Consider the following 12,998-nt stretch of genomic DNA (forward strand, 5'->3'; position numbering starts at 1 on the left):
CGTTTGGATAGGCGACAGAGTTACCTGCCAGTCTGGTAGTTAGCCTACTTATTATTGGGTCGGTCCGATCCCGCCGTTTTATTCGATCGTGCTCTCTCTCTCGCTTATTCGACGAGCGCGCGTATAAATTTCATGTTCGTTTTACCGGTATCAGAGACGGCCGTTTTCGGACGGAGACGTCCGTTCGATGGGTTTCGCAGTCTCGATTGCGATCGCTGGTTGTGCTTGACCGCGGATTCTCGGCGTTCGTGGCAAATATTGGTGGATCGAGTGCGAAGAAGATACGGTAATTTCTCCGGGAAATGTCAAGTTTTGGGTCGCTGTGAATTTCCTTGTGCTGATCCTATATGTCAAGGTTATGCCAAGTACTATATGTATATATTGTGCCAAGATTATTGTTGCCTAGTCGAGAGTGGCAGAGAAGTAGAAGAATCGATCCTCCGTTCTCTCTTTCTGCGTTTAGAGGACGGAACATTTGGAAGACTTCGTAGCGGGCGGTATCTAGGTTCCCGTTCCTTTATTTTTGCTAAACGTATTCGTGAGAGCGTCTCTCGCGAAGGTCTTCTTTTAGATCCAACGCAAACAACTGTCATCTTAAGCTGTCGGCAAAAAATTCAGAAAATGAGCGAGCCTTCGGACAACATTCAAAATAGATTATTCTCTGCTCCGTCGAGCTTACGATAGACAGTCACGCGCGTGGTAGTGTATTCTAAAGTCAATCTATTAAGCGTGGATCGATTTGCACTCGAAGAAGACAGTTTAACTCGAGAACTCTGGACGGTTTCTTCCGACCATGAAAACGTATACTTTTTCTCGACTTTTATTCACTTTCTGCACGAAGAATTGTTCATGCCACACTGGAGTCTTTAGCAGAATATTAAAATTCACGCGAACTTGGTACAGTAGAGCGTCGATTAACCGAACCGGATTATCCTCGATCTTTATTATTTAAATCTCTTTATTATTCCAAGCAACAACGATGAAATCATAGAAGAACCTCGAACAAACCTCGACGTAAGATCTTGTCCTATTCCCTCGGCAATTAATCGAAAAGGAAAAGAATCGAACTGTTCGAAAGCATGATAAATTTGATCGGTGTCTCGGAGTCGTCGTTCGAATTCCAAATGCTCGAATCGACGATAAATCGTGGAAGTTTCAAGCGCCCCGCTCCGCGTACTCGGTCCCATCCCCAACGGCAGCCGCTGCTGTCCCAAGATCAACCCTTTCCCATCGGTCCGCGGGCTGTTCCGCAGGTGCCCCCGTAAATTTGATCGGCAGATAGCCGGCTAATGAGAGAACACCGAGGTGAACGAGTCGGCCGATACTAAATTTCAGCAAACGAATCCTCGCGATGCTCCCGATGGCCCCGGATCGATCCTCGGCATCTTGGTCCGCGGCTGTAAATTTGCGGCGGCCCTCGGACGGCTCCGATTACCGCCTCCGCCTCCGACTCCTACTCCGCCTCTGCCTCGCTCGCCGCTGCCTCGCCTCTAATTGTTTACGGTGGTTAATTGACCGTTACTTATGACGAGCGGCCCGGGCAAATATTGATTTTCGAACTCGGCCCGTGCCGAGAACGGCCAGCAGTCGAGGACCGTCTATAGTCCTCGCGCGAGAAGAAGGCGACTTCGCGTTTACACTCCCCCCTCCTAGCTGCCCCGCTAGATAACAGCTGTCGCTATTGGCCGGAACGGTGACGAGGACCGCCGACGATCGCGCTTCGACGTTTTCGGCCAATGGCAACCGACGGCTGCGGCAGTGGGGGCAGCTAGAGTAAGAGGGGGGAACGCGAACGCGAAGCTGCCTTCTTCTCGCGCGAGGATTATACGATCCACGCTGCGGCAACGGAGGAGTCGCGCGGCATTTCAACAAGTTGCCTGGAAAATAAACGACCGCGCCGATTATCAGGCGTATCCATCTCTCGCGGGCCACCGTATCTTTGTTTCCATCGATCCGGCCTATCGGTCAGCGGCGCAGGAGCCGAGGGGATTCGAGTCGACGGAGCGCGGCCGCAGGGACCGCATAGAAGAGCGGAGCGGAGCAGAGCGGAGATCCCAGGCTCTCTGGGAGATCTTCGCGAAAATCGTGAATCTCTGTCGGTGCACACGTGCATTGGCACGATGCCATTTTATTTTTGTACTCGGCTGGCTACAGAGAGAAGAAGAGTAGTCAGGAATGCCCGGCCCTCCCCACTATCTATTCCCTATCGCTATCCCCGTTTCCCGATCCCAACGCCGCTCCGCTCCACGCCGTTTCTATTCGTGGCTGTAGATGGCATCTCCTGCCAGCTTGAACTTGACCTATCGAACCCGCGCGCGATTGCACCGGCTCCCCGCTTTTCTTCTTTCGACCGGAGACATTTACCCCCTCGCACGAACCACCCCTTTATGCGTTTTCTCAATGAAGCCCATTGATTTGTACGGGCCCCTCTTCCCTGCTCCGCGGACACCTTCGTTCCTGCCGTTTCTTTTTCCGGCATAATCTTGCTCGCTGTCTCGGAAATCCTTTGCTACCTCGTGTGCAAAACAGTCTCAGCCGAACAATTTATGCACATATCTCTGTCTAATCGCACATTTACTTCGTTCCTCCACCTTCGATCGTTCTTTCTTCTTAATTAACTTTAAACCTGACCAGCACCGAAAAGATGTCCGACACGCGTGCCTTAATAAGTATTACAAGACCGAACTCGTTTCGATATCTTGCTATCGTATTTCGCGCGCTCGAGTCACGAAATTTATTCGGTCATTTCCCACGAAAGATGCGGCTTCGACAATTTTTAACACGTTGAGTGCCACGGGGGCCACCGGTGACCGGCGCGCCCAAATTGATAGAAATGTATATAATTTAAAACAAATGTCAATATCTAATATTTTGAATTATTACCATCGTGAATTCAAACAGTGATCCTTGTCGCAATTAACATGTCAAACATGGTTATACACTGTAACTTATCTATTGCAGATAATGTTTCAACATTATATGTATCACATAAAAGAAACTTCATCGTGGCGCCACGGACAATTTCTGAAAAAACCGGCGTGGCATTCAACGTGTTAAAAAAATATGCGACCGGTCAAAATGACCGGTGCGTTATGTCCAGCGTGGATTCGTATTATATCCGCCGTTTCTTCCGACTGCACGCGTGCGAAACGCACGTTCTTCGTCGAAGAAACGTCCCGGTGATATCTTTTTTAAGTGCCTAGCACATTGTTTTCCGGTTACTCGAACGCGCAAGTTCGTTATCGGCGATCTCGAAGGAGGTCGAACCATTCATCCAGCAGCAAGAGACTCGGAAGCTTAAGAAGCGATAGAAGTAGAACACAATGGCGTGAGATATCGGACGCCGGAAGGAGAGAAAAAAAAACACAATAATTTATCGGATAGACGGATCGACGTTACAGCGAAGCTCGATTCGTTGTTGCGGAGCAAGGCGACAGCGATAGTAAAAAGAAAGACGAGGCTTAACGGAGATCTATTTCTCGGGTTGTTCGCGGGGCGGTGGGCGTCGGGGGAGGCGACCCGGGTTCTTGTTTGTCTCGGGTCCGACGACGTGGAAGCGTATCATCGAAATTACCGCGACCGTTACGCAAACAAGCGTTCCTTCTTTTCGCGAAGCACCGCTGAATAAGTGCATGCATTTTTCATGTTGATTTTATCGCTTGTTTATGACGCTATCGCGGACTGATTGCACGGAAAATGAGGCAATCCCCGTTCCCTGGTTCCTCGGATAGATATATCCGGCCCCGTTGTTTGCGGTATTCGCGGACCGTCCTCCCGACGATTCCTTCTGCCATTAGATATCCGCATATTCCGAGCGCCGGAGCCGCGCTTTCTCGAAGATGGTTACCGTCCCAGCGTCTGCGGAGCACCCTTTCCGAATCGTCGCCCGATAATCGAGAGGTTCGCGCCTTCTATTTTGAAATTATACGACCACAGTGAAAACTGTAACGTTCTCTCGTGCCGCTCAAATCTACCGAGTTGGTCGAAATGACCGATTCCGCGGTCGGTCGTCTACAATTCTTGAAATTACAGAGACCCTTTCGCGAGCGGACCGCGGATCTTTACGTGAAATATCGATTTCAAGAGAGAGAGAGAGAGAGAGAGAGAGAGAGAGAGAGAATATAGAAATTTGCCCCGATCGATAGACTTTTGGTATACAGGATGTCCCAAAAATGTCTCGCAATCCGGAAATGGCGGGTTCCCCGGATCATTTGGAGCAACTTCTTCCTTTACAAAAATGTTCTCCGAGGCACCGTTAACGAGTTATTAACGAAAAACAGTGACCAATAAGAATCGAGTGCGGCCGACGCGAGGCGGCGCAGCCAACCAGCGCACGAAGCCCAGTTCCGCCCATTGGCTCGGTCGCCTCGCGCCAGCCGAGCTCGCCTCTCATTGGTCACTGTTTTTCGTTAATAACTCGTTAACGGTGCCTCGGAGAAAAATTCTGTAAAGGAAAAAGTTGCTTCAAATGACCCGAGGAACCCGCCACTTTCGGATTGCGAGACATTTTTGGGACACCCTGTATCTGGCGCGTTCGGTATATCTCCGCTTCGTAACAAGATTCGTCGGGGAAGAGGAGGACGATCGAGGGTTTTCTGCGCGCGGTAGGTAACCCGGCGAGAGGACCGTTGGAACGCGTGCTGGCGTCGTAAAATCTCTACCCCCGAAAAAGAAGTTGCTGCAAGCTGCAGCTCACGGTATTCCCGCGATAAAACTTTCATCGTGCTTTAAAGTCTCGTTTACGGACGCGGCATGGTCCATTGAAGTGGCGACGAGCTGGAAAAATCCACGGAGAGGTTATCTGCCCCGCGCCCGGAGCTCGCCCCCGCCCGGCTCGTCCGGCAAAAAGGTATCCGCGAGATTAAAAACACAGCCAGCCCGGGCATGATTTAACGATCGAGTTTCGGCAACTCTTGTCGACGGTGTTTCTTGCCGGGCTCTCTGCTGTCCCTTCCCTCCCCCCTGGCCCCGTACGCGGCCGCCACCCTCGTCTCGCGTCCCGCCGCGCCGGTTTCCAGCATCGTCGCCCCGGATCCGCTCGCGATCGCCGGGAAAAAGCGCGAGCGTGTTTCCGGCCGAGCGAACCAAACGGCCGAAGTTTAAATCGGCGGAACGCGGGATCGTTAATAAAATCAGCGGGATTGGCGACGCGTGGTGTACTTTTACTTCGGGCCCGGTCTTGGTCACGGTTCGTTATCGGTCACGGCATCGAGCACCGTTTCGTTTCCGATAAAAACCGCTCGCGGCAGGAATCGCTCGTTTCTAGCCGGGGCCCCCTCTCCTACGCCGGAGTGGTCCTCTCTCTAATTTCAAATGGTACGTTTCTGCTCGTTTTTGCTCGCCGTTCGTTCGTTATTCGCAGGAACTCCGTGGAAATGCTCGCTAGAGTGGTCGGACGATCTTTGAAACGGAGCGATCTTTCTGAGAGATCGAACGTCGAATTTTTGTCGAGGTGTCGGAGACTGCGGCTGAAAATATTGTTCTCAAATTTCCAATTATGTACTTGAAGCGATAGATGAGAACAACGTTTTCTAACTTTGTTATCCAACGATTTGGACGACGTCTTAACCCTTTTCTTGCTGCACTGGCGAGAAGTGCCAGAGCCGATATATCGGCCCGCGACTTATAGCGCTTTATAATAACAAAAATTTACACATTTACAATATATAAATATAAATATAAATATTTATGTTATTATAATGAAGTATTATGCAAAATTATATCACAAATATATTTATGACAACATAATTTTGTTTCAGCAATGTTATATTACCTATAACAATTACATATTTCGGAAGAGATAATCCGTCCGGCGCTTATCATGTACCTTCGCGTTATTTTTTATGTTTGTTATGTAATATTATTTATCTTACGAAATATATCAGAAATGGAAAGTATATGCTTTGTAATAAATGATTTATATAAAATTATGATGAAAAGATGACTTTTTGTATGTGCAAATACGTTTTGTAAGAGAGAACTGGACTTTTACTTTCTTTATGATCTTTTATGATCTTTTATACCTTTGTTATTTATATAATTTTCAATGAATATAGAGAATCTAGTGTCATTGTTTTGTTCTCCATTTCGTCCTTAATTTACTGCTTTTTGAATCATGTAAATATTGTTTCTTGTTTGGGTTTTATGAGCATTTTCCCAAACCCTAGTAAAACCGTGAAATTCGGCCGGTTATTCTCGCATAGGCACCTCTTTTTCGCATGGCACTAAAAGGGTTAAACAACGACGAACGATTTAAACAACGCGTTGTTCAGGTTTCTTGGAAAATCGAAAGCGCTGTTCAGATTTCTTGGAAAATCGAAAGCGCTGTATTTCTCTAGGCGGAGCCCTTAATATTTTAGAAACAATCGAAACGTACTGTTAACCGTAGAACGTTGTAACTGAATCGCGCATTCAAAAAGTATATACATACCGATTCGATCGTCTTGTATTTTAAAAGCAAGTGTCCTATTGTCTTTTCAAATTAGTACGCCTGCGAAACGATTTCCTCGGACATCGATAAACCTCTCGGAACACGTACCGCGGCACGGTGAATCGTAATTTGCTTTCGCCAGGATTTGCAACCATCTTGTTCGTTCGGCCTCCGCGTCGTAAATTTACGCACCGGGTTTTCTGGATTACAGAATTTTACATATTCGCGGCGCGAATTCGCGGGACGGCGAACAAACAATATTTCGAAACACCGAAGTGCTTTCATTTTATTCGATAAAACGCCGGACGAATGTTAAACGGCTGTCGGACAGTTCGACCGCGGAAGTTTACCAGCTGCGGGACGCGACACGCTCGAAAATGTTATTTCACCGTCTTGTTCGGAAGAATCGACGCGGTTCTAGAGTATCAATCTGGGCTTATTACACCGCTGTTCTCCCGATCGTTCTCCATCGATACGGAAATAACGCGTCTTTCGAGCGTCGAATGTTTATTAGTCCCCGGGGGCGGTGTTAGGCTCGATCAAAGTGCGAGAGAGCGAGCTTTATGACCGCGAACCATTCTAATTTCGTCCACGTCCATCAGCCGAGAGCGACTCCTCTCTCCTACCATTTTCTCGCCGTCGATCCCGCGTCCCCGATTTTTACGTTCGTCGCTGCGCGAAGCGTTTCGTATGTTTTCGCGAAACGTCCGCGAAAACACATGCCGCGCCGGCTCGTTTCACTCGCTCGAGTCGCTTCTTCGCTACCAAACATTCTCAACGCGACGACGCCGGACCGCGCCGCGCCGCGCCGCGGGAAATAGAAATAGAAATAGAAAATCGAAGCTGAATCACGCGCTTTGCAGAATTCGTCCATTCTCTCTGAACTGCGCCGCCTCGTTTATAAATAATTTACAGCCGTGTACGATGCGTACTTTTTGTCGAGCATCGACCGCGCTGAAAAGGTGAGCGAAAACAGCCCGGCGTAACGCGAGAGCGATACATTTTTCTCGCGCGAAATCGATGGTTAAATTGCAACGAAGGTTGTATTTTCGTCGACGAGAGACGAAGGAAATTCGAGCGATTCTCAGATGTTCGTTCCAACCGTTCTCCGCAGTTTTATCCTCATCAGCCGCGCGCTTCTTCCGCAGAATTTATTTTTCATATTCGAAATCCTTTGGAACGCGCGCGTTTAACACGCTCGCGCGCGACGCGCGTACCTCGCCGAGCTTATCGCGCGTTGTCGTTTTTTTTTCTTTTTACACCGACAGATTCGATTTACGGGACGTCCGGCTGTGCGAAACAAAGCGGCGTCGGGGAAAACGTGTCCACGTGCCTCGACTTTGCTGCACGGTTCATAGAAAAATCTTTGACACGCGTGGAAGACACACGGGCGCTGCTGCGCGCGTTCACTTTTACTTCCGCGTCGCGTCGGCCGCAAAAAGTCTGCTGAAATCGCGAGCGGAATGTTCGCCGCGTAAATTGATCCGCGGCGAGAAGGAAATATCCCAGCGCTCGGCGAAATTTCAAGCGAGAATCGCACGCCGGCTTGGGAAAATTATCGTTCGCTCGAACCGCGCGCGTTGTTTTAACCTTCGTGTTAACATTTTTAATCGAGTCGCTTCGACGAGCGCCGCCGTTAGAAGAGTTTCGGATTCAGCCGAGAACTCGTGCAAAATCTGCTGCTGTTTTATTATCTGCGCGATCGAACGGTGCAAGTGTTTACAATGCGGCAGAATTTTATTCCACCGGATATTCCATTCGATACATTTTCAATTTTTACGTCGCGGAACTGGTTCGAATGTGTTTCGGTGTAATAATGAACAACGAGTTGAAACAATGTCAAGGTTAAAATAGATGAAATATAATAGAATGTAAATAGGTGAAGGAAAGATAGAGTGCGATGAAATTAGGGAGAATTACATTAAAATTAAAGCAAGATAGAATTGACTAGAATAGGATGTAAAAATGATAAAAGAAAGATACAGCGGAGTGCGATGAATTTAGAGCAAATTATATTAAAATTAAAGCAAGGTAGAATCGACTAGAATAGGATGTAAAAATGATAAAAGAAAGATACAGTGTAGTACGATGAATTTAGAGGGAATTAGATTAGAATTAAAGCAAGATAGAATCGACTAGAATAGGATGTAAAAATGATAAAAGAAGGATACAGTGGAGTGCGACGAATTTAGTGCAAATTAAATAAAAATTAAAGCAAGATAGAATAGGATGTAAAAATGATAAAAGAAAGATAACAGTGCAGTGCGATGAATTTAGAGCAAATTAAATAAAAATTAAAGCAAGATATAATCGACTAGAATAGGATGTAAAAATGATAAAAGAAAGATAACAGTGCAGTGCGATGAATTTAGAGGGAATTAGATTAAAATTAAAGCAAGATAGAATCGACTAGAATAGGATGTAAAAATGATAAAAGAAAGATACAGTGTAGTACGATGAATTTAGAGGGAATTAGATTAAAATTAAAGCAAGATAGAATCGACTAGAATAGGATGTAAAAATGATAAAAGAAAGATACAGTGAAGTACGATGAATTTAGAGCGAATTGAATAAAAATTAAAGCAAGATAGAATCGACTACAACAAGATAAGCAACATACGTTAAAATAAAATAAAAATAGAGTAGACAAAATAGAGCAAGGTACAGAAGCGCGAAATGGGATTCAAATAAAGGCTAAAATATACGGAGCGAAGCAAACGCTGCATCGCGAGCAGCTATACCAGAAACCCGCAAATTCCGCTTCAATTTCGCGCGGCCGTTTCGACGCAAAGGAAGACGCGACGAGAGGGTCGTAGGAACCGCTGAAGTAGACGGGCGGAGGCATCGATAGCAACGATAATAGAACTCGGTCGAACGCGGGCGACAAGAAAGCAGTTGAAGCGGAGTAACGTTTTCCTTAGCCCGTTATCCGCACGACAAGGCGGAAAATCGTGGAAGAAAGGGCCGGCCCGTAACACGTTCGCGCGATAATAAATAAAAATAAAAGGGGCCAATCGAAAATAGACCCCCGGCCGGATCTCGGCAGTCATTGTGAGCGTTACGTGGAATAAAGCCGGAATCCGTCGACGGTCCCCGGTCCCCGGGCTCGGTCTTCTCTTCTCCGTCGCGTCGTCGCGCCGCGCGCCACGGCGGAATCCTTCGCTCGGCCGCCGAACAATTGGCCGCTTTGAAGGTCTTGATCCCACGGAAATCGATTCAATAGCCCTTTGAGAGAGGCTGGTCAAAGGGTGAGCCTTTTGCGGTCGGCCGTCGACGCGCCGCGCCGCGTCGACATCATAATTTATCGTGTCTGCTTTTGTTCGATGCTAAACAGGACACGGAAACTGTTCCCGGGCTCGTTTCAATACGATGGGAAAAGTATCGCCGTCGTTATTGGAGAGCTCGCCGATTCGGCCGCGAGATCGGCGCGAACCGATTTCACGGCCGAAATCGCTGCCGGGAACATTTTACTCGCTTTTTCGTTGCCGCGCCAGGGATATATATATATATATATATATATCTTCGGGCGAAATAATAATCGTTCGCGCGGGAATCTCTTTCTTTATTCGATTCTGACGGTCTGAAAGTATCGCTTTGACCATTTGGTACGTTTGTTCTCTTCAATCGCGCTTGCCCATTTTCTGTCAGAGTCTACTTGTTACATTTTACTTGCTTATGCTTTCACGCTACGATAAAACGAGGCTGTTACTTCAAAGTTTCACGTTTCTGCAGAATTATCTCGCACTCCGAAAGGTACAGATTCATTCTTCCTAGCCTCCTGCAATGGGAAGCCCAGAAATTCTGCCTAATCGGCGCTCAGATCGTGCACAGGAATGGACAATTTGGAAGGAGATACAATTATTCGAGCTGTACGAGCCGAGTCATTCAATATTGCCGCAACGTGTGATCTAAAATACACGCTAAACAATGAACTAAAAGCGACAAACTCCCTGTCATCCTCTAAAATAGAAAAGCCTGAATCAATGGAGACGCTCCGGCCAACGCTGCGCTCGAACGAATCGATACAGCGACGACAACTTCCACGAAAGTCGCTCGAGCGGTTGCAAACTAAAAAAAAACCCAGAACCGCTAATTTCCACGGGCCCGCCAAAGCCAGGCGTAATGTCGGCTCCGGCTGAAATTGATCCGAACGACAAGCGTGTCCGCGTGGAACGCGAACTCGCCCGATGCGGAGAAATTACGGTAATAATTCTCGGGCGGAGCGTGTGCCGTCCGTCCGAGAGAGCAGCGCGAGCTGGGCGCGCCTTCGAATTAAATCAATCTGAAAAATCTACGAGGCAATTCCGGCCGTGAAATTGAAAGTCCGCGGAGATTTTTGGTTGTCGACGGGAAGATTAACCGTTCGACGACTGCAATTTCGGGCCACGTGGAACGGAGGAGAAGAGAGAGAGAGAGAGAAGAGAGGTCTCTCCTCCGTGACGAGGAACGCGACGGCGTCGGCGTCGGTTTTCGGTGAAGCGTGCACACAGCGAGGCCATTACGCCGCGCGGAAGCCATTCTGGCGAACGAAACGGCCGCGGGTCACGCGAAAAATTGCAAGAATTCTGCTAGGCGAGAGCTCTCATTTGGTTAACGCTTCCTTCGCCCGCGTCGGTCCCGGCCGCCGCTCCTCTCTCTCTCTCTCTCTCTCTCTCTCTCTCTCTCTCTCTCTCTCTCTCCTGGGAACACGTGATCGGAAATGTCGAATCAATTCCTTTGTTACGACGTCGGCCGCGATAAGAGGAACAACGCGTTCTCTACCCGCGACACATTCCGACGCACCGATTTCCATTCGTAGCCCCCGCGGTATCGTGACATCGATTCGTCTGTCCGCCGTCCTTTTCCTCTCTTTTTTTTGTATCTGCCGACGTTTATTCGTACGTTTGCAAACCTGCGAACGAGTACGAAGTATCGGACACGCGAAACGGGGATCGATTACGTTCGCGATGCAGCAGATTGTCCACGATCCTGGACAAATGGTACACAGCGGTCGTCCGCGAAAGCGTTCGTTCACCCGGACAGAACGACGAGGGAAGAAAAGAAAGAAGGGAGGAACGTTCGGACATTCGGTAAAAATTTGCGAAGACACGCAACGCGCGCGCCGCGGAATCGGTTTTCCGCGACTCGCGGAAGAAGCGGCTTCTCCTCGGATCGCGGACACCCCGCCGACGGATTCACCGAAATGGCCCGCGCCCTCTGCATGTACGCGAGCACGGCCGGTTTTAGCACGGAGGTCAAGGTCGCCGGCTACATATTTGCGCTACGGAATCAATCAATTAGGCCGAAATCGTTTAGTCTGCCGACCGACGCGCGGAATATCTCCAACGTCCGGATGAGAGCGAGGCGTCTCTCTCTAGCTCTCTCTCTCGATCCTCGCTCTCGGCGATATTTCTAGCGGACCGTGGGTCGATTAGGAAAATATTTTTCGTTGCCCCTCTGCCCCCCGCGCCGGCTCGCACGGCCTGGGATTTATTGATTCGCGTGTTTGATTCGACTTTCCGGCGGGCCGCGGCCGTGCAGGGAAAATTGCTTCGCCGCCGATACGTAATTTGCGATTGAAATTTCGCTCTCGGGGATTCGGGGCTCGCGTAGGTGTCGCGACATCTGCCGCTGCCAGGGGATGCTCGGGGCGGGGGCGGCGCACCGCCGTTGTATATTTCCCGTGTGTTTTTAATTGTCCCGCGTTTCTCTGGCTCGACGCATCGCAATTCCATCTTATGTGCGCGCCGCCCCGTAATTGGACCGCGGATTTCATGCATTTACGATAGAAGTTATCGGGACCGTGTGTAAAACGATTCGAACGTTTTAAACAATGCGAAACGATCGTTTTTTTTATCCCGGTAAGATTGTTATTGGGAGATCGAGCGAACGTCTGCGCGGCTCGCGACTGTGATATAAACAATTTGTACATTCCGCGTAAAAACACGCGGTTTACCAACGATGCCGGAGAAATATCTTTCTGTTCCCTCTGCCGAGGGTATCGAATTCATGTTGATCATCATTTTTGGCTTGTTATAATAGCTACGGGGAGAACTAGAATTATTCGAAACTCGAGGGTATTTTTCGGTATCATTATTATTACTTTACTCTTGCTTTACTTTTTATTATTATTACTTTCCTCATTATTACAGAAACACGTTGATTTAGCTTCGCGTTACCGTAATTCGATCCTTAAAGATGTAACATTTCAGTCACCGAGTTTGCATTGTTAATATCGCGCACGCTGTACATAGATCTCCGGGCGCGCGTGATTTTTGCGGGGAATTCGGCTGGATTAAATAAATGGATTTACTCGTTCGTACGCCGCGATGAAAGCAGCCGTATTTATATTTAATATCGGGCGTATTCGAGCGACTTGAAATTCGTTAAGAGGCTTAATAAATGTATTATAATCGCTCGATTTATGTTTTCCCGAACATTGGAATATCATTTGTCGGAACAGCGAACGCTCAAAATATTGTACAAAGCACGTGCATGGTAGATGTCGGTTCATCGACATCTTATAGCACAATAGTTTCATTCAATTGCTTTGTCACGAGGTGCTGAACTCGGCCCAAAGAAATTATTT

The 12,998-nt window shown here is 48.2% G+C and overlaps 1 protein-coding gene and 1 long non-coding RNA gene across 6 annotated transcripts in view; both read left to right on the forward strand.

Annotated features, from left to right (window-relative positions):
- Mxd (MAX dimerization protein) overlaps positions 1-12,998 on the forward strand; it is a 330,355-nt gene that overhangs the window by 78,640 nt on the left and 238,717 nt on the right. The window lies entirely within an intron of this gene.
- The window catches only part of LOC143259205 (uncharacterized), a 49,155-nt gene that overhangs the window by 30,363 nt on the left and 5,794 nt on the right, over positions 1-12,998 (forward strand). The gene's annotated exons all lie outside the window — the stretch shown is intronic.

The sequence above is a fragment of the Megalopta genalis genome, chromosome 3, assembly GCF_051020955.1.
Source record: "Megalopta genalis isolate 19385.01 chromosome 3, iyMegGena1_principal, whole genome shotgun sequence".
Classification (NCBI taxonomy): Eukaryota; Metazoa; Arthropoda; class Insecta; order Hymenoptera; family Halictidae; genus Megalopta; species Megalopta genalis.